At 46.0% G+C, this 22,389-nt stretch overlaps 1 protein-coding gene across 1 annotated transcript in view; it reads left to right on the top strand.

Annotated features, from left to right (window-relative positions):
- Positions 1 to 22,389, top strand: part of LOC146822050 (dynein regulatory complex protein 1-like) — a 1,074,594-nt gene that overhangs the window by 897,409 nt on the left and 154,796 nt on the right. The gene's annotated exons all lie outside the window — the stretch shown is intronic.

Here is a 22,389-nt window from a genome sequence, read left to right as displayed (position 1 = left end):
ATGGTAATTTGTCATTGGTCCAACAAGGGGAACCTGGGGAGTCCCTGATGGGCGCGTTTCTGCTGAAACAGGGGAGAGAAGTATCTTTCTTGATACAGAACCATAACTCTGCTAAATCCTTCAACGCCTTAAGCCTGACCTTCTTGTAGAATTCGGTGTTGCCGAATTTATACATAAAGCAAGAAACCCACCCTGAAGGTCTGTTAGCATAGTTTAAATAGGCTTCCAATCTCTTTGGCGTTCAGGTCGGTTAACAACATTTTACCATTCTTTAATAAGAGGGCCCATGCGTAGTACTGGAAATCAAGCAGAGGCAAACCCTCTTTCACTCTTACTTTGTTGTTTTCTCCAAGCAATGCATACCCCTTTGAGGCCCAAATGAAGCTGTTTCCCCTACCCTGCAATTTATCTAGCCACTTCTTAAACATCAAGGGTATAGCATTGAAGATGAATATAAATTTGGGTAGTATGCACTATTATAGTAAGTGGTAGATGTAACCAGCTCTACATCAAGCTACAGGACTCCTTTATAGTTTTAAGAAAATTTACTTCCGAAAGTTCCCTACTGTCCTGTGTGATTTTTCAGCCCAGGTATCTCATTTCTTCTTTAATTAACCCATTATCCTTAGGTAAGTTCCAAACCATAACTTCCGTCTTAGCGGTATTGATCGGGTAACCTGCACACTGCCCAAATTCTGGCGCCTATCTTTCCAATATTGATAGAGTGCCCTGCAGATCTGAGGTGTAAACCATGAGGTTATCTGCATACATGGCCACCTTCTTTTGCCAACCCTTGAAGCTAAAAGGGGGGAGACCCCTCTCCTTCCTGATTTCACCTGCTAATAGTTCGATGTACAGATTGAACAATAAGGGAGATTGGTTATATCCCTTGGTTATATCAAAGGGTGAAGTCAAATTCCCAATTACCAGAACTATAGCGGTAGGGTTTTGATAGATCAGTTGTAGTGTCCTACAAAAGTTCTCCCCCAAATTAAACAATTCAGTTAATTGAATTTTTTCCCAAATGCTCACCCCGTGTCCCTACATCTATCCCTACCCCTAAACCCACTCTCACCCTAACCCAGGAGAACCCTCCTTAACTTCCACATGGCCTAAGGCCTTTAGAAGCCCCCTTGTGCACATACCCAAAATAGAAAGATAAAAATTAGTACAGCACAGAAACAAGTCACCTATGCTGTACCTATACTTTACTCTCAATTAGCGCTAGTAACGTTTTTTATGAAATCGTCCCCCTCCTTAAACTATCTAAAGTTGTGCATCCTATTATTATTTATGACCCTAAGCATGGCTGGGGGTTTCAACTGGACCGTGGCCCCCAATTTTCTTAAGGGATCTATCCTCTTTCCCAATTCCCACTGCTTATTAAGGGAGATACGAAAGACATCTGATCTTATCTCAAAGACTACCCCATATACACTCAGTGTTTTCTGTTTCAACACACTTTGAAAAATATGTTCCTTGATGGTGTAGGTAAGGAAGTTCACTAATATCTTTCTCAGTTTACTTCTATTCGGGACCTTTCTAGAAGTATCATGGTGCACTCTTTGAATATATATTAAGATAACCTTCACCGATTCTTCTGCCTGGACCCTTGCCTTTATCATTCTCGCAACAAAAGCCTTCAAATCATCACCCTCAAGTCCTTTGGGGATGTTTAAGATCCTCAAATTATTCCTCCTTTGATTGTTTTCCAGAATCTCAAGTCTCCTCTTTATTGGTCACAACCTCCGACTTTTAACTCACTAACCGCTCCCAACAGAGTAGCTGTCCTATCTGCTAAACCGTCTAGTTTCTTCCTCAAGACTTCACAAGCGCCTTGGATCTCCTTCTGGTTCAATTCCAATGTTTCAAACCCGCTCCTGATTTCAATTGATAGACAGCAGATCATAGCTTCAATGGACTGGTCCGATTTGGTCTGATGCCTCTCCTTGTGTCATGAGGCTTAATCCCTCCCTTGACCCCTTATGAGGTGACCCCCTCATTGCCACGGTGGCAGCCATATTAGAAGAGTTCCCACACAAGGGCACAGAGTTCCCTGCCAAGTCTGCAATATCTGAATTCATAACCGTACCACCGTCCTCCAAGCCCTCGACCTCAAGACCTTGAAACCTGTTGGGGCTAATTAAGCTTGAAAACTCTCCAGAAACCATATCATCTACCAGGGAGAGATGAGCTTGTGCCTCCCAAGAGCTCCTAGTGCCCTCCATTGTCCATTTAGAAGTATGTCCGCAGCGAGGGAGTGATCTTGAGCTTTTTTTCTAGTTCCCTAGACTGCCTCTCTCTCTTAGTTTTCACTGTGCCTGATGCTGTGCCTTGCCCCTCTGATTTCTCAATCACTCATGAACTGCCTCCAGGTCGTGATGAACCAGAGGATTGAGGGCTTCATTTCTTATGGATTTATCTGTGCTCCTCAAAGTTTATCTAGTCCGGTTCCTACGCACAGTCACTGAAGCAGCTCCACCTGGTGCACCCTCTTTCCAAGTTCGAGGTGCCCCCATCTTCACTGTTGACTATTGCTGAGTTCTTGCCCCCTCTGGCCTTTACACTAGTACTTGCCTCATTTTTCTTTAAAGGATCAGTAGGAGCTTCAGGGTCCTTTGTGGCAGTTTGCTCAGATCCCCAGGATGTAAATGCCACAATCTTTCCTCTGCTTCGAGTCCGTGCTCATAACACCTAAAGTTGCCTCTGCCCCTCTTCCTCTGAAATGAGATCTTTACTACCTCCCTCCACCCTCTGTGGATCCCGAGTGCGGCCTCCAGCCAGCACCCTGACCCGCGCTTAATCCTGGGTGAGTCCACGGTAGTTGCACAGTTTGTCAGCACAACCAAGGCTTCTCTGCTGTGTTCTTCAGTGGGGGTGAGTACAGGGTGCGTGAGAAGCAGCTTTCACTACATGCTCTGCAGTCTCCTGTGCCATATTCTGCAGAGACGCACAACTAGGCGCTGGGTGCACCCACAGCTTGCCACTAGCTAGCCGCCATGTTCTCCCTGAACTCTACGTCTTCTTGCATAGAGATTGAGCGGCAGCAGTTGATAGAATTTGACCTACCTCCCAAAGTTTGCAATGGTATTTTGCCAGCCAAACAGCCCTCCACTAAGACCGTGTATGCCTGCCGCTGGAACAAGTTTGTAAAATATTGTACATAAAAGTCTATTGATTCTCTTTCTGCTTCTTTTTCTCAAGATTTGCTCTTTATTTCAACCCTTGCCCAACAGAGCTCTGCACTGGGCACTCTCAAAGGGGACCTTTTGGCCCTGTCTGCCTTCCTGAGGCTGCCAGACCAAACCTTCTTGTTTAAATCTCGCAATTGTAAATAGATTCCTCAAAGGCCTTGTACATTTGTTACCATCTTCCCCTTTCATTATGCCTCAGTAGGATCTTAATTTGGTTCTTACCTTCCTGATGTGTGCTCCATTCAAACCTCTGCACAACTGCCCCCTCTGGCTGCTTACCATCAAAACAGCGTTTTTAGTGGCAATCACATGTGCCAGGCGGGTGAGCGAATTGCAGGCTTTGTCGTCCAAGCCTCCTTACCTGACAATATTTCCTGACATATTGGTGTTTCGCACTAGGTTCAATTTCCTCCCGAAAGTGGTGACATAATTCCATGCTGAGCAATCTGTCACTTTGCCCACTTTCTGTGCTCCTCCACACCTCTCTAAAGAAGAGCAGTGACTCCACTATCTGGACCCACAAAAAGCATTGTCATTCTACCTTGAACACACTAAAGAGTTCCGGGTGGATGACTAACTCTTCGTGGGGTATATTGGCACAAAGAAAGGTTGTGCAGTGCCGAAGAGGACTATCTTGCGATAGGTCATCCTCTACATCAAAATTTGCTATGCTCTGCCCAAAAAGCAGCCTCCTGAAGGCATAAAGGCTCACTCCACCAGAGCTAAGGCTGCTCTAAGGCTTCTACCACAGCATTGCAGCATGGAGTTCCAGTCCTTGACATTTGTCAGGCAGAAACATGGCCATCCCTGCACATGTTTACCAAGCACTATTGCCTCTACAGTCAAATCCGCAGGGACAGACTTTTTGGCCGCCCTGTCCTCGAGGACTTCCTGGTCTAAACCTGTCCACAGTCCCTCCTCTGGGGATGGTATTGCTTGGGTATCTATTCAAAAGGGAGGAATCTGCGGCAAGATGTCTCTATCAGATGGACAAGTTACTTAGCCTCAGTAACGCTTTATCTGGTAGAGACTTGATTTAGCCGTAGATTTGTTACCGACTCACCCATACTCCCCACACTGCGGACAGGTTTCTAGGGTCACAACCGAACTCTTTCAGGGTCCTAGTAGTTCAGAAGCACCCCAATGTAAGGGCACTTTATGGCTCTGAACTTCTAGCATTGAAAGTCGTGAAAAAGTAACTGACGTCAGCGCACCATCGTGCTGCCTATATAGGTGATTCAGATGTCACAACGGACGCAGACGACTCCAACGATGTCACGCGGAGCCGACCAACGCCACCCACCAGTTCGCAGGAGTATTGCTTGAAGAAAAATCTTCCTGAACCAGCCTGATGCCTGGGAAATTCAAAGGTAGGGAATCTGCGGCAAGATCATGTCTCTACCAAATAAGGCACTACAGAAGGTAACTAACTTGTCCCCCAGGCCCAAACCTTACTTATTAAAACATATAAGTCACACCTAGGGTAGGCCCTGGACAGCCCAGAGGGCAGAGTGCAATGTATTTAATAAGTAGGGCATGTACTTTTAAGTTGTACATGCCCTGGTAGCAAAAAAACTCATGCATTAGTTTTTTACTATTGCAAGGCAAATATCATCCATAGGATAACATTGGGATTGGGATTATTTTATTACATTTTATAACTGTAATTTCCAAATGGGAAGATGTAACTGGCTCAAGAATGGTGTCTCTGAGATCACAATTTAAAATCCGAACTTATGGTAAGCCGGATTTTAGTTTGCAATTCTGAAAATGCCACTTTTAGAAAGTTGGCGTTTTCTTACTTTAGCTATTTGGTGCTTGCTGACTGTCTCTGATCACATGTCTGGGGTGGGTTAGGTGTGGGTGACAGCGGGCTTTGTGTATTCCCCCTGGACAGCCACACACAATGGGAGCTACAGATGGGCCATCCTGGCAGGATGGGAGGGAGGAGTTGGACCCAGCCACACTTGTACCTGAATAGGCTGTGTTCTGTCCCCACACAAAGGGCTGCATATCCTCCTGTAGTGAGTTTGGAGTCAGGGCAGGAAGTGCAGAACATCTGTGCACTTCAAAGGCATCTCTTTAAAGTCTCCCTCACTTCAAAGGCACCACTGGGTATAAATACAGGGCCTCAAGCACCACCATTTCAATACACTTCTGGACCTGTGGATACTGTGCTACTGAAGGGCTGCTGCTCTGGAATGACTGCTGCCTTGCTGTGCTGACCTGCTGCATGCTTTCCTCTTTTCCCAGGTGAGAAGGACTGGACCTCCATCACTTGAACCCAGAGTGACTCCAATGGCTAGTTGGCTGACCTCCTGATCTGAAGCTTTAGGGAAATAACGGGATTCCAACAACCTTGCAACTGCTCCCAGACTCTAACATCTGAGAGTCTACTTTGCCAAGTGGTACCACCCCAGTCCTGGACCTTTGGAAGTGGGCCTAAGGTGTTTACTAGCAGAACCCGGCGCATCTTCTCTGCTGAGCAGTACATCCTCGATCTGAACAGACACATCTCCTGAGCAGCTGAGTGGCGCATCCTCAAACAGAACTGATGCATCACTGCTGCTGCATGGATTGGGCCTGGTGCAGAAGGTTCACATAAACCTCACATCTTCAGAACCAATGCATCATCGAAGGCGTGGCGCATATCCGACCCAGTCCTCACAACCCTCGTTGACGGGAAACTCGATGCCGACGCTGGCCTCCGCATCACAGCCTTGCAGCTCTTCGGAATAGACTAATCACATCAGCTGCGCACTGCATCATCGACCCTGGACTTCACATCGCTAGCCCTGTCGATAAGATTCTCGACAACGAACCACAGGACCTCGCACTGCAGCCTCACCACATCTCAAAACCGACGCATCACTTCAACTGCGCAACGCTTCTTGCCTTGGGTCCACGCAATGCTCCACAACCAGGATTTAATGTACTTTGTTCAGTGGGCCTAACCTGGTACTTGTAGCCGGCCTGCGCTCAATTGCGGCCGACCAGCTATCCCTTGTTGGCGCTTTTTGTCGCTATTTTAACCTAAACATTTTTAATTCAATATCTCTCGTTTCCACTGACACCTTGATATGTATAGATAACTGCTATCCTGTTTCTTTCCCACTGAGATAATGTACGAAATGTCTGTTTGAATTGCGAATCTGTGACACGACTGTAATTAATGATTTACTGTATGCACCGACCAATCTACCTGAACTGTTTAATAAAAAGAATTAAAAAAATATATATATATATATATATATATATCTGGTTTCCCTGATTGTTTTTTGGTCTTGTTTTTTTAAAATATATTCTATTTTTCTAAACCGGGTGTGGGATCTTTTTTCTGCAGTGTTTTTACAGTTTGAAGTGTTGCACAAACACCATACACATTGCCTTCAAGTTAAGTCTGACTGCTCTGAGCGAAGCTACCAGAATGTGAGCACTGGTTAATTTGGGGTTTGCTTGTGCCTTACCCTGACTAGTATTGTGGTTGCTGCTTGACCAGGGCTCACACCCCAGTCGACCAACGGCCCAATTTCTCAAAAGGTAGAAGAATCCATCAGAAGAAAAAGTTATTTAACTTTGATTACTATCTTTCTGGTGGATACTCTACTTGTAGATTCCTCACTAACCCCGTCCACCTCCCCTTCCTGAAGACTGGTTTCATACTAGATTCTTTATAATAGGGTTCCAAGATTAGATTTTGCACTGCACCTTTCTGATGAGATGTCGATGCCATCCAGTTTGCCTTGAAGGCATAGAAAAGACTGATGTGAAACTGACATTAGGGCGTCAGTGAGGGCACTTTATGGCCATGCAACGTCACTGTGGCATTGTTTCTGGCCCTGAAATGGAGCCAACAGTGCTACCGGCTTGTAGACCTATTGAAAATTGTTCAGATTCAGTCAGAGGCCTGGGATAATTAAAAGGTGAGGAATCCACAGGTAAATAGCGTATCCACCAGAAATATTATTGTCGAAGGTAAGTAACTTTTTCATTTGTCCTTCCCCCCTCTCTCTCTCTCTCTCTCTTTCTCTTTCTTTCTTTCTCTTTCTCTCTCTATCTATCTCTCTCTCTCTCTCCTCCATCTCTCTTTCCTCACCTGCCCATTTTCACTACCTCCTCTCACAGCTGCCCAGTGTTTTTGCTACTGGCTTTACCAGTGGTTATAAAATTGTGGATGAATATTATTCACTACCAAGATGACCGTCATTTTGCATCTAGACTCATTGTGACAGTCGTCATGGAACACAACAATAATTTTGTATATTGTTATACCATTCCAAGATGGCCAGCATGTTCCATCTAAACATATATGTAAGTTGTTCAACAAGGTTTGTAGACGTCTAGTTACGAAGAGTGACTCTGTACTTACCTGCACTTACTTACCCTGCTGATAGTGATAGTCAATATGTTGGCCAATTTATTTTGTCAGAGTGATAGTTTGTCCTCTGTATTTTAAGATTCATCCTCTAGTGGCATACCACCATCATACAGCATGACAAGAATATTGCTTCTCTTCCAGGGGATCCGCATCAATAGTCATAAGCACTGAATATTCCCGCCCATGTGCGGGGACCCCGGAAATAATAAAATTATATATGTAAAAACATACATATATACAGCTCTGTATATATATAAACATATATCATTTTTTCCAAGCAAATGCAGCTCCCATAAAAGGCTAGGCAATGTAAATATACACATCCAATAACACACATATATATATATATATATATATATATATATATATAAAGGTATAACAATACACCTAAATCTCTTTTTTTTTTTTTTTTTTTTTTTAATGAGGTAAATACTCATGAGAAAGCAAAAAATAAAGAGAACAAACTGTGGAAAAACACAGATGTACAACACATTGCCAGCCTGCAGGCTGCATTGCAATATAATACCATAGAGACTAAAAAGCCCTGTACAGGTAAAAACTGGCACCGTGCCTTTAAGGCAGCCCTGACTTCCATATCCCATCATGCCTCAGGGGTGACAGTTAGGTCAGTTGTTCTTTCCGGCTCCTTCAGTCAGGACCCTGGAATTCAGCTCTCTTCATTTTTGACTCTTTAGTCAAGAATTATTACAACTTTAAGATTTTTTGGACTTCTTCTTATAACATCTGAGAGGAAGTTAGTATCCTGTGTTTTTCTGACTGATTTTTTTGCTATTTTGTCAGAAAAATGCCTTCTTTGTTTGTTCCATGTCCATCTTGTGGAAAAAAGAAGGCTGCTTCAGACACACATGAGGTGTGTATTATCTGTCTGCCGGACTCTCACTCTCCAGCAACATGCCATCATTGTGAAGACCTTTCCAAAAGGACTTTAAAGGAGAGAGAGAGGATTAGGCTGTACGGCCTAGCAGAACGGTCGACGTCGAAGCAGTTGGTCCCTGTTTGCTCCCCATCGACGTCGGGCTCGGCGTCGAAGACTCCAGCGGCGGGATCGTCGCTGAGAGGTGAGGAGTCAAGGGGAAGTCATGCTGCAAAGAGAAAATCATCGTCGACTTTAGATTCAGCGTCGAAGCGGATGCGTTCGACGTCGACGGCGTCTAAAGGCTCGGCGTCGAGGACTCGGCGCCACAGTTCAACGTCGAAAAAGCATCTGTCGACGTCAAGAGAAGATCGATCGACGTCTGCACAAAGACATCGTTCGTCGTCGAAGGAAAGACATCGTTCGACGTCGAGGTCGGCGAGACATCAGTCGACGTCGCAAGAAGTACGTAGGCGATCTCCACCACAGTCGACGTCGAGACCAAGATCGCCGTCAAGATCAAGATCGCCGTCGAGGAAACATCGTTCGACGGCGAAGAGGCTTTCGACGTCGTCGGAGCATTCGATGTCGAGACAGAAGTCTCCGTCAGGAGTGACGTCGAGGCAGACGCCTCCGTCAGGGCCGACGTCGAGGCAGAGGCCTCCGTCGGAGTCGACGTCGAGGCAGAGGCCTCCGTCGGAGTCGACGTCGAGGCAGAGGCCTCCGTCGGAGTCGACGTCGAGGCAGGTGCCTCCGTCGGAGTCGACGTCGAGGCAGATGCCTCCGTCCTCACAGGTCTCCAAAGCTTTGGTGAGGTACATGAAGCCTCCGTCGCAGATAATCTCGACGTTGAGACAAGAAGCTCGGAGCCTCGAAGATTCGAGTCAAAGATCTCCGGTGATAGGCCTATCACCGTCGAGGCAGCCCTCTGTTGAGGGTACGCAGGAGGTGTCACATGTTCGCCTCACGATTCGACCAGTCTCAAGGCGAAAATCTCCTCATAGACTGATATATACAACTCCTGAGTCACCGCATCTCATATCTATCTCGCCTTCAGGATCAGAGGGCTCAGGTTCAAGATCCGAATCACCAGAGCTTGTGCATCAATCTCCAGTACCTGCAAGAGAAAGTTCGCAGGAGGAGGACAATGCGGTACCTCAAAGTCCCGTAAGGGAGATGCCTCAGGACCCTGCTATGCCAGACGCAATAAAGGCATCGCTAACAAGAATAAGGGGCGTGGTATTCCCAGCGACACCGATCAGACCAAGATCTCGAGAAAGAGAATCCCGAAGTCACTCTCGAGCACCAAGAAGGCGATCCAGGTCTCCCTCCCGCAGAAGAGGGTCGACCAGATCAGAGAAAAGGCACCGTAGAACCCCTTCTACCTCCCCTTCTTCCAGATCATCCAAAAGGGATTATTCACCGACACTCTCGGAGACGCCACCCTCTCGGGTATCTCCAGTAGATGATATTTCTACGTTTCAGGAAGTGTTGTGTAGAGGAGCTACAAAATTAAATATCCCTATGCCGGTTCAGGAGACCACTTCATCCATAATCTTTGAAACTCTTCATGAACGCACAGTGTCACGCCCGTTATTGCCATTAGTCCCCGGTTTGTTACAACCGGTAATGGATATCTTTCTCACACCAGCAACCACCAAAACGGCGCCGGCGAGAATTCTAAAAAAGTACCGTCCAGCTCCGGAGGATCCTCTATTCCTTAAATCAGATCCTCCACCGGACTCTGTCATCACCACCGCTGCCAGGAAGACACATGCAGTAGCTGGGTCTTCAACGGTACCACCAGATAAGGACAGTAAGACACAAGACTCCTGGGGGAGGAAAGTTTGCGGCTCAGCATCCTCAAGCTTAAAGGTGGCGAGTGCCTCGGCGCTTCTGGGGCGCTATGATAGGTCATTATGGGACTCTCTGCAGAGGTTCATTGACAAAGTTCCATCAGAGGACAGACGGGACTTTGAAGAGATTCTGCATGAGGGGAGTCTGGTTTCTAACCAGATCATAAGTGCAGCGGCGGACGGGGCAACACTGGCAGCGCATGAATATGCACATGGAGTCACAGCCAGAAGATCATCCTGGCTTAGATTGACGGCCTTGAAACCGGAAGCGCAGGCAAGAATTTTAAATCTGCCTTTCTCCGGTAGTTCTCTTTTTGGGTCCCATGCAGATGAAGAAATGGCCCGTATGAAGGCAGAGCTGGAGACCATGAAAGCTGTCGGGCTTGAAAAGAGAAAAGAGTTTCGACGCCGCAAGGGAAATGACAGGCGCAGTTACCAACAGAGGGTTCAAACCCCTCATTGGCAAAAGAACCAGGACCAGCAAGGTCAAAAGAAACAGCAATACCAGTCCCGCAAGCCATCCAGGGGACGGGGTAACAACAGGCAGTCTAATGCTGGAAACAAAGCTCCGGGGAAGCAATGAGAAGCCGCTTCCTCCGATGCTGTCCACCGCTCCGGTGGGAGGAAGTGTTGCACATCATCTTCCAGAGTGGCAGTCCATCACAAAGGACAAGTGGGTACTGAATATACTGCGTCATGGGTACTCGCTTCGTTTCAGAAGTCACCCCCCATCGATTCCTCCTGTCAATTCATCCCAGCATCTAAAGCAGCTCAGAGAAGAGGTAGCGACGCTTCTACTCAAATCTGCAATAGAGAAAGTGCCCATAAACCAAAGAGGAAAGGGAGTTTACTCCAGATACTTTCTCATCCAAAAGAGGAGTGTGAAGGTAGAGTTCAGACCCATTTTAGACCTACGGATACTAAACAAACACATAAGAAAGGAAAAATTTCGCATGCTGGCGCTCCACCAAATATATCCTCTTCTCCGGATGGGCGATTGGATGTGTTCATTGGACCTTCAGGATGCATATTTCCATATTCCCATACTAAGGAATCATCGAAAATTTCTCAGGTTTGTGGTAGGCAACTCTCACTATCAGTTCAAAGTCCTCCCATTTGGCCTGAAGTCAGCTCCTCGAGTATTCACAAAATGCGTGGCAGTAGTAGCGGCTGCTCTGAGGCGCGCAGGAGTCTTCGTCTATCCCTACCTAGACGACTGGCTAATAAAGGGCTCATCACCACAGAATGTGCGGTCACAGCTGTCGCTATGCCTGAACTTATGTTGCAAGTTGGGTCTCAGAGTGAATGCCAAAAAGTCCAATTTTACACCAACGCAGAGGATCCACTACCTGGGCGCAACTATAGACTCTGTAGTAGGAAAAGTGTTTCCTTCGGAGGAAAGACAGTCATCCATTATGCTAAAAGGCAGGCAGATTATAACCAACAATCTGTCGTCGGCAAGGCAAATCTCTTCTCTGCTAGGGGCCATGGCATCCTGCATCTTCCTAGTGCCCAACGCCAGGCTAAGGATGCGTCCTCTTCAGCAAGATCTCGAGGACAAATGGGATCAAAGGAACTCCCTGTGGGAAGAAAAGGTTTGCCTCTCCTCTGCAGCCAAACAGTCAGTCAAGTGGTGGCTGAAGCCAAGGAATCTACAAGTGGGGATCCCCTTCCATCAAGAGCCCCCAACTCAGACCTTAATCACCGACGCTTCCCTTCAGGGATGGGGTGCGCATTTTGGGACTCTGCAAACTCAGGGACAGTGGTCCAGCAGCGAGCAGTTGTACCACATCAACATGCTGGAGCTCAGGGCAGTCCACCTAGCCCTCAAAGCGTTCCTGCCTGCGATCACGACGAGTACCATTCTAGTGCAGACGGACAATACCACCACAATGTACTACCTGAACAAGCAGGGGGGTACTCGATCCAGAACGCTCTCGCTGGAAGCTCAGTCCCTGTGGCACTGGATCCTAGCAAGGAACATCTCATTGAAAACGGTGCACCTACCAGGAGAACTCAACGTGCAAGCAGACTTACTCAGTCGGCATTTTCAAGAGCCAGAGGACTGGGTAATCAACGACGAGGTGTTAGAAGACATCTTCGGGGAATGGGGGCGTCCGCAAGTGGACCTCTTCGCGGACGAGCAAAACACAAAATGCCGAGGCTTCGCCTCAAGATACCATCGACCAGGATCCCTAGGGAATGCCCTTTTGATCAATTGGTCAATGACATTTGTGTACGCTTTTCCGCCTCTCCCACTAATCCCCAAGGTGGTGACCAAGTTGCAGAATTCATCTGCCAAGATGATCCTCATAGCACCGGACTGGCCGAGGCAGTGGTGGTACACGGATCTCCTACACATGTCGATCCGACCCCACAAGCGGCTGCCGTGCAGGCCGGACTTGTTGTCCAAGATGCAGGGGAAGATTTACCATCCCAGCCTTCCCTCGCTGAGCTTAACAGCATGGCTCCTGAAGTCCTCCAGTATGGCCATCTGAACCTCCCTCAAGAGTGTATGTCCATACTGAAGGAAGCCAGGAGGCCTTCGACAAGACACTCCTACTTCTGTAAGTGGAAAAGATTTTATATATGGTGTGCTCAGCATCATTATGATCCCACTAAATGCCAGGAGGATGTAATTTTGCCCTATCTTCTACATTTAGCGAGGGCAGGGTTGAAATTTTCATCCATAAAGGTTCACCTAGCAGCCATAACAGCATACAGGCGTTCGCCTTCACAGCAGTCATTTTTTAAAGTGCAGGTAGTGAAGGATTTCTTGCAAGGACTCAAGAAAGTCTATCCCCCTGTTAGACCTCCCTCTCCTTCCTGGGAGCTAAACTTGGTTCTGTCGAAGCTCATGGGTTCTCCTTTTGAGCCTATTCATAAGGCTACCCTACAGCACCTCACATGGAAGACAGCATTTTTAATAGCCATCACTTCAGCACGGAGGGTCAGTGAGATACAGGCCCTCTGTTCTAAAGAGCCCTACACTATTTTTCATCAAAATAGGGTGGTGATGAGAACTCATCCTTCGTTCCTACCCAAGGTGGTATCGGAGTTTCATGTAAACCAAGCCATCTCCTTACCAACCTTTTTTCCCAACCCCTCCTCTCCGGCAGAGAGGGCGTTGCATTCTCTAGATGTCAAAAGGGTCCTAAAATTCTACCTAGATAGGACTAAGAATGTCAGGAAATCTGATCAATTGTTTGTGAACTATGGGGTTGTCCGTATGGGCTTTGCTGCATCCAAACGTTCCATTGCTAGGTGGATTGTTTCAAGTATTACATTGGCCTACCAACTGGCTCAGAAACCATTGGGGGCGCGCCCTAAAGCGCATTCGACAAGAGGAAAAGCGGCTACCGCGGCTTTTCTCAATAATGTCCCGCTCTCCGAGATCTGCAAGGCAGCCACTTGGAGATCTGTCCACACTTTTACCAGGCATTATTGTCTGGATTCGGACACCAGAGCAGACACTCAAGTAGGACAAGCCTCCTTGAGGAATCTGTTCCATGCATAATCATTTTCATGATTCTCTTTCTCCATGGGTGATACAACCTTAGTTTCATTTGCCTGCAGGTGGAAGGGGAGCTTGCTACTCTATTCAGTGCTTATGACTATTGATGAGGATCCCCTGGAAGAGAAGGGTAAGTTACTTACCTGTAATCCTAGTTCTCTTCCAGGGGTATCCTCATCAAAGTCATAAGCAACCCACCCACCTCCCCAGGCAAATGAGAAGAAGTGTATTATTCCTTATGGAAAGGATATATCTTTGTGTTTAGGACTACGGTCCCGCAAAGAACAACTGACCTAACTGTCACCCCTGAGGCATGATGGGATATGGAAGTCAGGGCTGCCTTAAAGGCACGGTGCCAGTTTTTACCTGTACAGGGCTTTTTAGTCTCTATGGTATTATATTGCAATGCAGCCTGCAGGCTGGCAATGTGTTGTACATCTGTGTTTTTCCACAGTTTGTTCTCTTTATTTTTTGCTTTCTCATGAGTATTTACCTCATTAAAAAAAAAAAAAAAAAAAAAAAGAGATTTAGGTGTATTGTTATACCTTTATATATATATATATATATATGTGTGTTATTGGATGTGTATATTTACATTGCCTAGCCTTTTATGGGAGCTGCATTTTGCTTGGAAAAAATGATATATGTTTATATATATACAGAGCTGTATATATGTATGTTTTTACATATATAATTTTATTATTTCCGGGGTCCCCGCACATGGGCGGGAATATTCAGTGCTTATGACTTTGATGAGGATACCCCTGGAAGAGAACTAGGATTACAGGTAAGTAACTTACCCATCCACTACATCGACCTAACCACTGTCTAGAGTCATACAACTATTCCAGTTATCTGGGCTTGTGCAGCTCTTCTGGTGGATCAGGCTGGCTGCTCCGGCAGGCACAGTACAACTCCTCAAGCAGGCAGGTATGCTCTCCTGCTCTATACACGTCCCCTTGTCTGATCTTGGCCCGGTCTGCAGGGACATTCTTGAGCCCGGGTACTGCAACCGGTGCTTGTCCTGAGATATAATGGAAGCTTGCTTCTGACAAACAACTCTTTAGATAGTAGGGGACTGTGCTCAAAAGGGGCCTTGTAAACACGGAAGTGCATGTTACAGTTAACTCTGCTGTTGATTGCCGACCAGTGCAGCTCAACTAGTGCTAGGGTAATATGCTTGACTTTCATTTTATAAATAGCTCTGGCTGTGCAAGTCTTCCTGCACATTTAGTAGGCAGGAAGCCCAGTGGAGACTACGTTCATGCAGTCTAATCTGGATATCACCAAGCCCCTCAACAAAACCCTATTTTGTGTGTCTCCACGACAGGCAGTATGATCTGGTGATTACCGTTTTTTGGTCTCGCCTAGCGATGCAGCGCATGCGCTGCTCACTTGCGAGATCTATTGTTGTCGATTTAGCTTCTGAAGGGGGACAGGCGATGTGCACGTGTACGGCTGACGTCGTTTGAGCACAACGCACGCATGGCTTTCACTTAGACAAAAGCTGTCTGACCTTGCAAGGCAGGGCGCGCCTAAAGTGTGAAGGGGTTAGCAAACTCATGCAATGAAAATGTACGTTCAGGGGTCATTTGTTCTGGACTGTTTGTTAAGGGTTTTTGTGGGAGTCCCACCTCTCATCTTCTATGATTGCTGTCTCGACAGTCTGGCTGCACGGTCCTGGGTGACTATGACAAGCCTGCATTGGTCTTAAGAACACCGTGTGCCAGAGCTGTGATTTCAAGTATATTGCGCACTCATAAACCCAAACCTTTCACTGTGCCTGTTGCAGCCGCACTATTTTAAATCCCCATTGGCTTCTGGAGCCTGTAACTTTTTTAAATCAAACCAATGGGGGGCTCGTCTGACAACCCAGCTGCATTACTTACTGTCTGTTAATATTTGCATGTCCATCCTTCTGTGGAGGCCAAATGGAATGGGTGGTGACTTGGCCTCGGATGCGGAAGTGAGTGACAGCGGAGTCTAGGGCGGATCCAGTTACGGCGTCTCTCTTGGATTAAACCCCACTGCCTCTGTTCCTGATCCAAACCCAAATGAGCACGTTGGAGGCTCTGGGGCTGAGTGACATCTGGTCCTCAGTGTGTGAAAAAGCTGCTCTTGCCTTTGACCTTGCACGTCCCAGGGCATCTTTAACCTAGCAGACCAGAATAAAAGTCCCTGGCTTTCCAAAGATCTTGATCTGTAAAGCTGTAGTAATAATGTATGCATTGCTGTTTAGCACTTATGTAGGCCACAAACTTCCAGTAGTATGACATTGCAGCACCTTTTCATTGTACAGGGCTTAGCTTTCCAAACATTTTCGTTGCAGGCCATAGCTTAAGTTGGTTTCGGGAAAGTGTGCCGTCAACTTCCGTGAATGTGCCAGTTTGAATGAGTTGTGAGTTTGTTTGTAGGTCTGGACTCTACACAGCACCTCTGTGGCTCCCCCTGCTGCTGCCACTGCTCACTGCACTGCATGTCTGCTGCCCTCCTTCTGGGGAAGATGCCTCTTGGAAGTGAGAGGTCCAGCTTTGTGACTCTCTGACTATGCACCTTGGCAGCTGCCATACTTCAACTGGGCACACTATGCCCAGCTCAAATATCAGAACGAAGTGTCACACCTCCATGCCCCTTGGATTTGAATTCTTCATCGATGCCAATGATGTCCACCCTGGGTCCAGGAGGGCTGGATCTATGCTAATTCCTTCTGCTATTGTAATCATTGAGTTGTATCCGCCCTTTCTCGTTTCTAGTGTGACATTTGAGGTGGTCCTTCAGGCATATGGTAGAGATGCCCAGTTTTATAATGTCTGGTTATAGTACTTCATTATATCTTGTTTTTATTCATTCTGGGACTTGTAGTCCTGTGTTTATAATAGCAAAATACATTTGTAAGTGGTAGGATCCTAAGTAGAAAGCAGTCTCCAGGTAAGTTATGGACAGCCTGTTTAGTGTATTTGTGTTTCATGCACACAGCCTACCCCTGAGCCTACAATCCTTCAGCAATGTTTGCGGACTTCATCCTTAATGAAAGCAGTTAACGAGCCTCAATATTTTGGGTTGTCCTCCACAGCGGCAGCAGTCTCTCCAGCAGAGTGGATTTACCCACCGTGGTAGAGAAGTACGTTGATGAAAAGTTCTCCAGTGTTCGTCAACGCTAGGAAACAGTTTGCCAGTGAATGTGTACACTGAGAAACAGCCAGAAGTTGGAGTATCCTGTCGATGTTTGCATGGTAGTCTGCGTTTGCGTGGTAGTCTGCTTTTGACATTGTGGATGTCACCAAGCATATTGGCACCACTCTAACTATTTTTTCCTGAAAGTCTTCCAAAATTTCCATAGCGGTCTTTCAGAAAGTTAACTCTGCCACAAATGGCGGTGGACCAGTTAGCCGTGCTTGGGTGGGCTCTCTGCTGCTACGTCTGGCTGCGTGCACTGCAAACTTGGGCAGAGTCAATGAATGAATATATTTGTAGAGCGCACAGCTCATCCTAGGAGTGTCCCAGCGAAGAAATCGGAGGTCTCCCTGCTGGCACCATGCCCCCTCAATAAGGGAATATCAACCAGGGGGCACATTTTCAAAGGTTTTTTTCGTTGCGCATCAAGCTGTTTGCATACAAAAAAAGGCCCTTTTCAATGTGCAAAGGCCCAATTTGCGATTTGGTAACTTATTACCGAATCACAAATTGGGTTTGCAAATCGGTATTAGGAAGGGGCGTGTTTAGGGCATAGAATTGCAGTGGTATATGTGAATGTTTTGCAACCAAAATGCAGTCGCTAAACATTCACAATATACCACCTACTTCAAGCAGGTGGTAACCCATTCGCAAATGAAATGGGGTCCCCAAGAGACTCCTTACCTTTTGTGAATGTTTGTAAAAAATGAAAAGAAAACTTCTCATTTTTGTTTTTGAAACACATCCCGTTTTCCTTTAAGGAAAACAGGATGCATTAAAAAAAAAACATTGCTTTACTGAAAAGCAATCACAGACATGGTGGTTTGCTGACCCCAGCAGGCCACCATCCCTGTGATTTTTGTGATTCCCAATGGGTAGCAAAGCGAAACCTACCTCATGAATATTAATGAGGTAGGTCTATTTGCAACCCACTGGGAATCCCTGAATGTGCCAAAGACACATTTGTACATTGGTGTTTGCGATTACCAAATAGCGAATCGCAAAAATTCGCTATTTGGTAATCGTCTTATACAGCTGAAGATGCGGACAATCAACTCAACAGAACTCTCACCACAATTACTTTTACAGAATGCTCTCTGCCGCTGTCTAGTCGAATGGTGGGCCCTTAATCATGATCGTAATTGTTGCATCTCTCCGCCCGTCCTCACCCTCTGCCCATGTCCCATTCAAAAGCAGCATCTTTGGCATCAACAGGTAGCTATGACGGCAGCAGCAGGGGGACACACGCTGCTATTGCCGCCGTGAGGGCAACGGCCAACATCGCCTACATCACCCAGACGCCCTAGCCGACGCCCGCTGTGACGCAGGCCAAGCGCGCCCGGAGGCGCTCAAAACTCCCTGCAGCCTCCCGCAGGGCGGGTTTCGTTACCGGCAGCAGCAGGGGGACACACGCTGCTATTGCCGCCGTGAGGGCAACGGCCAACATCGCCTACATCACCCAGATGCCCTAGCCGACGCCCGCTGTGATGCAGGCCAAGCGCGTCCGGAGGCGCTCAAAACTCCCTGCAGCTTCCCACAGGGCGGGTTTTGTTACCGGCAGCAGCAGGGGGACACACGCTGCTATTGCCACCGTGAGGGCAACGGCCAACATCGCCTACATCACCCAGACGCCCTAGCCGACGCCCGCTGTAACGCAGGCCAAGCGCGCCCGGAGGCGCTCAAAACTCCCTGCAGCCTCCCGCAGGGCGGGTTTCGTTACCGCTAGCACCACCAGACCAAATGGTGTCCGGATAAAATAGGCCGGGGTGGACCCATCCAAAAGTTTTAATGACGTTGTTACCCAATGCCAGAATGAAATTGAAGTTTGTTTGATCCTGTAACGATGCTAGAGAATTTTACCAAGATTAATAATGTTGTGGAGAATCTTCTGACAAAACCAGTCTTTAATAATAAAAAACCTAATGCGGGCTGGTTTGATACTAGTTGCACTAAGGCCCTGAGTAATCTCAAACAACCCTTAAAATGTAATCCCAGAAACGTGGATATAATCAAGGCCTCGCGTGCAGAATATGCTATAGCTTTAAAAATTAGAAAAACGGAACTCCAAGAAATAGCTTGGAAAGATTAAGTCTGGCAGCTGATAGTAAAAATAGCAAATTGTTCAGGGATACCGTAAATAGCGCCTTCTTGAAGGATGACCATATCCCCGAAATTAATTCCCACATCAACTGTAATGATTGGGTAACCCATTTTTCTAATAGTTTTAACCCTATTAATACAGTTGTATCATCCACCCAATTCAATCAGTACTTTGATGAATGGGCAATTATTCCTTTATCAATTAGTATAGAAGAAGTCATCGATGGTATTATTAGTAGTAAGGGGGGTAAAGCACCAGGACCTGATGAGGTCCCCATAGATTTTTACAGGAATGAAATTGTTCTATGGTCCCCTTTTCTAACAAGAGTTTTTAATGCCGCCGTTGAGACCCATTTTCCGATATCATGGGGCCAATCCATTATGGTACCTATTCATAAGAAAGGAGTCAAAACTGATGTTTGTAATTACCGCCCAATATCTCTACTTGACTCATCTATTAAGATCATGAGTAGAGTCATGTTATCGAGATTAGAAGCTTGGGTTCAAGAGACGGCAGTTCTTACTCCAGTACAATACGGATTCAGAAAGGGAATTGGCACACTAGAGCAGTGTGTCAATTTGGACCTCTTAATTGGAAAGTATACCCTAGCTAGGGAAGGAAATTTAAATTTATGTTTTGCCGACCTTAGCAGCGCTTTTGATTTGGTAGATCATTTAATTTTATGGCCTTTACTGTTAGATATGGGTGCGCCAAAGGAGATAATTTATTTTTTAGCAAGATTATATGAAAACCTGTCAAGTAAGGTGCGGTATGGCCTTTCAGGCGAATATACCCCTTCTTTTAAGGTTAAAAGAGGCATCCGTCAGGGCTGCGTTTTGGCTCCATTGCTTTTTTTTCTGTTTATCAATGAAGCAGACGCAGCCCTGAAACTGTCCGAGTCGGATGCCCCCAGGGTTGACGGTATGCCCGTCCCAATTCTTTTATATGCGGACGATGCGGTTTTACTCTCTCGCACTCCTATTGGTTTACAACGTCTTATGGATAATTTTACCGCTTTTATTGCTAAAAGGAAACTTCTAATTAACAAATCGAAAACTTTTGTAATGGCTTGTGGTAGGAACCCCATAACATCCAGTACTTATTACATCGAAGGCTCCAAGGTCCAGACAGTCAAAACTTTCAGTTACCTAGGTATTACGTTTGCAGGAAATCGGTCTTGGGTTCAGGAACAGGATAATGCATGTTCTAAAATGTTGAGAAATATTAATGGCATTTTTAGATTTTCTGCTAAACTAGGTAACCGACGCATCAGAGATATGTTGATAATTTAAAAGATACGATGCGTCACCGCAGCTCTATATGGGGCAGGCGTTTGGGGCCACTGCCAAGGTAATAAATGACAACAAATTGAAAATTCATTTTTAAAGCGCCTACTGTGTGCCCCTTTATCTGCCTCCACTGAACTCATCCATAGGGAGGTGGGCATCAAATATATTTCAGACCTGGCCCTAATACGCCCTTTCCTATTATGGAAATCTATATGGTCAAAAGAGGAGACTATGTTTACGCAATCCATAATACGGGATTGCCTTAGCTTGGAACATTGTCTAAAAATACCCTGGCTCAATTATAATATCCATTGGTTTACATTTTTATTTAACTGTGATATCCGATTGGATCCCGAGTGTTCAGCTTCTGTTGCTAGAACTGAGATAAAAACAGTTATGATGGCTAAAAAAATAGAGGCTAGATCCCACACTATCAAGACCCAACCAACTCTCGTATTTTATTCACAAATGGATCTTAAACAGGGTTTCCAAAGTTATTTATCAGTCGTGACCAGAGCATCACACCGTTTCGTGTTGACACGTCTAAGACTGGGTACTATACACCACCTTGTTAATTTCCCAGTCACGAAACAGAGTTCTACTCACCCATGTCCATGTGATGGAGTCTCCTACCAAAGTTGTTGCCACATGCTACTTTTTTGTAATTTTTATACTCATCTTAGGAAATTTTATTTAAAGCCTTTCTTTTTATATTATAACACCAGATCTTTTAAAAATGCCATGGAGTTGCTTTTTAGATTGGACGATCCGCAATTGTGTTTTTATTTAGCTACATTTCTCATGAAAGCTATTAATACTAGGAAATCTTTGATCATTGATAACTGACTATATGCTCCTTTGATTCTGCACCTGCACTTTGAATTAGGCTTGTTTATACCCAAGCAAAATGCTATGGGAACTTTGTGACTTATGCATTTGCACTTTAGCATTTGATATATCCTGTTTACGAACTTTGATATTTTTATTCCTTCAATCCCACTGTTTTTACATTTTATTCTGTTTCCTTTTAACCTGATCGTTTATTGAATGTATTTGCTTATATGGTTGATCTATTTGACTACTGTAGTTACTGACTAGTAAAACGCTATTGTCTGCATAGTAGCAATTTACCCCAGCATATTTCATATTACTGTCACTCAGGGTCTTTTCATCGGCGACGGGTGTCCTGCGCTGAAGTACCGGCTCAGTGACCCCTGTGGCTTTAATGGCATTTCACACACAGTAGCCGCTGTAGTAAAAACATTCTGTACCTCGCTCCCGTGGACTTCGGGCCCCTTCCTTGGTCTCAAGAATCCAGAGGTGTGAGGAGAGATTCGGAGTCCAGTGATCTCATTGGCTCTCGCGCGCGCACGTGCTCGTGGTACTACCATCCTTGGAGGGAGGAGGCGACCAAGCAGCGATGGCGGCTGATCTGGTAAATGATTAACCGTCCTCTAAACAGCCTCGCTCCCCTGAAGTGCTACTGGCTGGCATCCTCCCTATGGGTCTAGAAGACCTGTTCTGTATGATAAAGTTTCTCTTGTTGTTTTTAACTGGTGTTTAAAGTTTTTTTTTTCTTCCCCTGGGGCATGGTAGGAGGGGGGAGGTTTTGCTGATGTGTACGTTTCTATTTCTTGCCATCGTGCACTGCATTGGACTCAACCCACATTGGGCTAGTGTAAACAAGCATTTGCAATGCAATAGGTCTCGCAGTTACGAGAGTTTCAGCTATTGGCAATGTAAATAACAATGCCTGTTATTTATGTTTTTAAAACAAAAACAACAATAAAAGACATTATTATTTGCAATCTCAATAGCTCAAACTCGCGTAAATTTGAGACCTATTGCATTGCAAATGCTTGTTCAGTGAGCTGCTGATGGTGTAAGTGCATTTCAGGCACATCTGCTCCCCGTTTCGTGTGTTTCTGGATTAGTACAGACGTCTGTTGTAGGTGGAGGGTAGGTTCTTCACCCAAGACTTCGGAGCCACTCGGGTAGGAGGTAAGTAC

The sequence above is a fragment of the Triturus cristatus genome, chromosome 6 (genome assembly GCF_964204655.1).
Source record: "Triturus cristatus chromosome 6, aTriCri1.1, whole genome shotgun sequence".
NCBI classification, from domain to species: Eukaryota; Metazoa; Chordata; class Amphibia; order Caudata; family Salamandridae; genus Triturus; species Triturus cristatus.
Note: the sequence above shows the minus strand (reverse complement) of the source record. Positions and strands in the feature narration are given on the sequence as shown.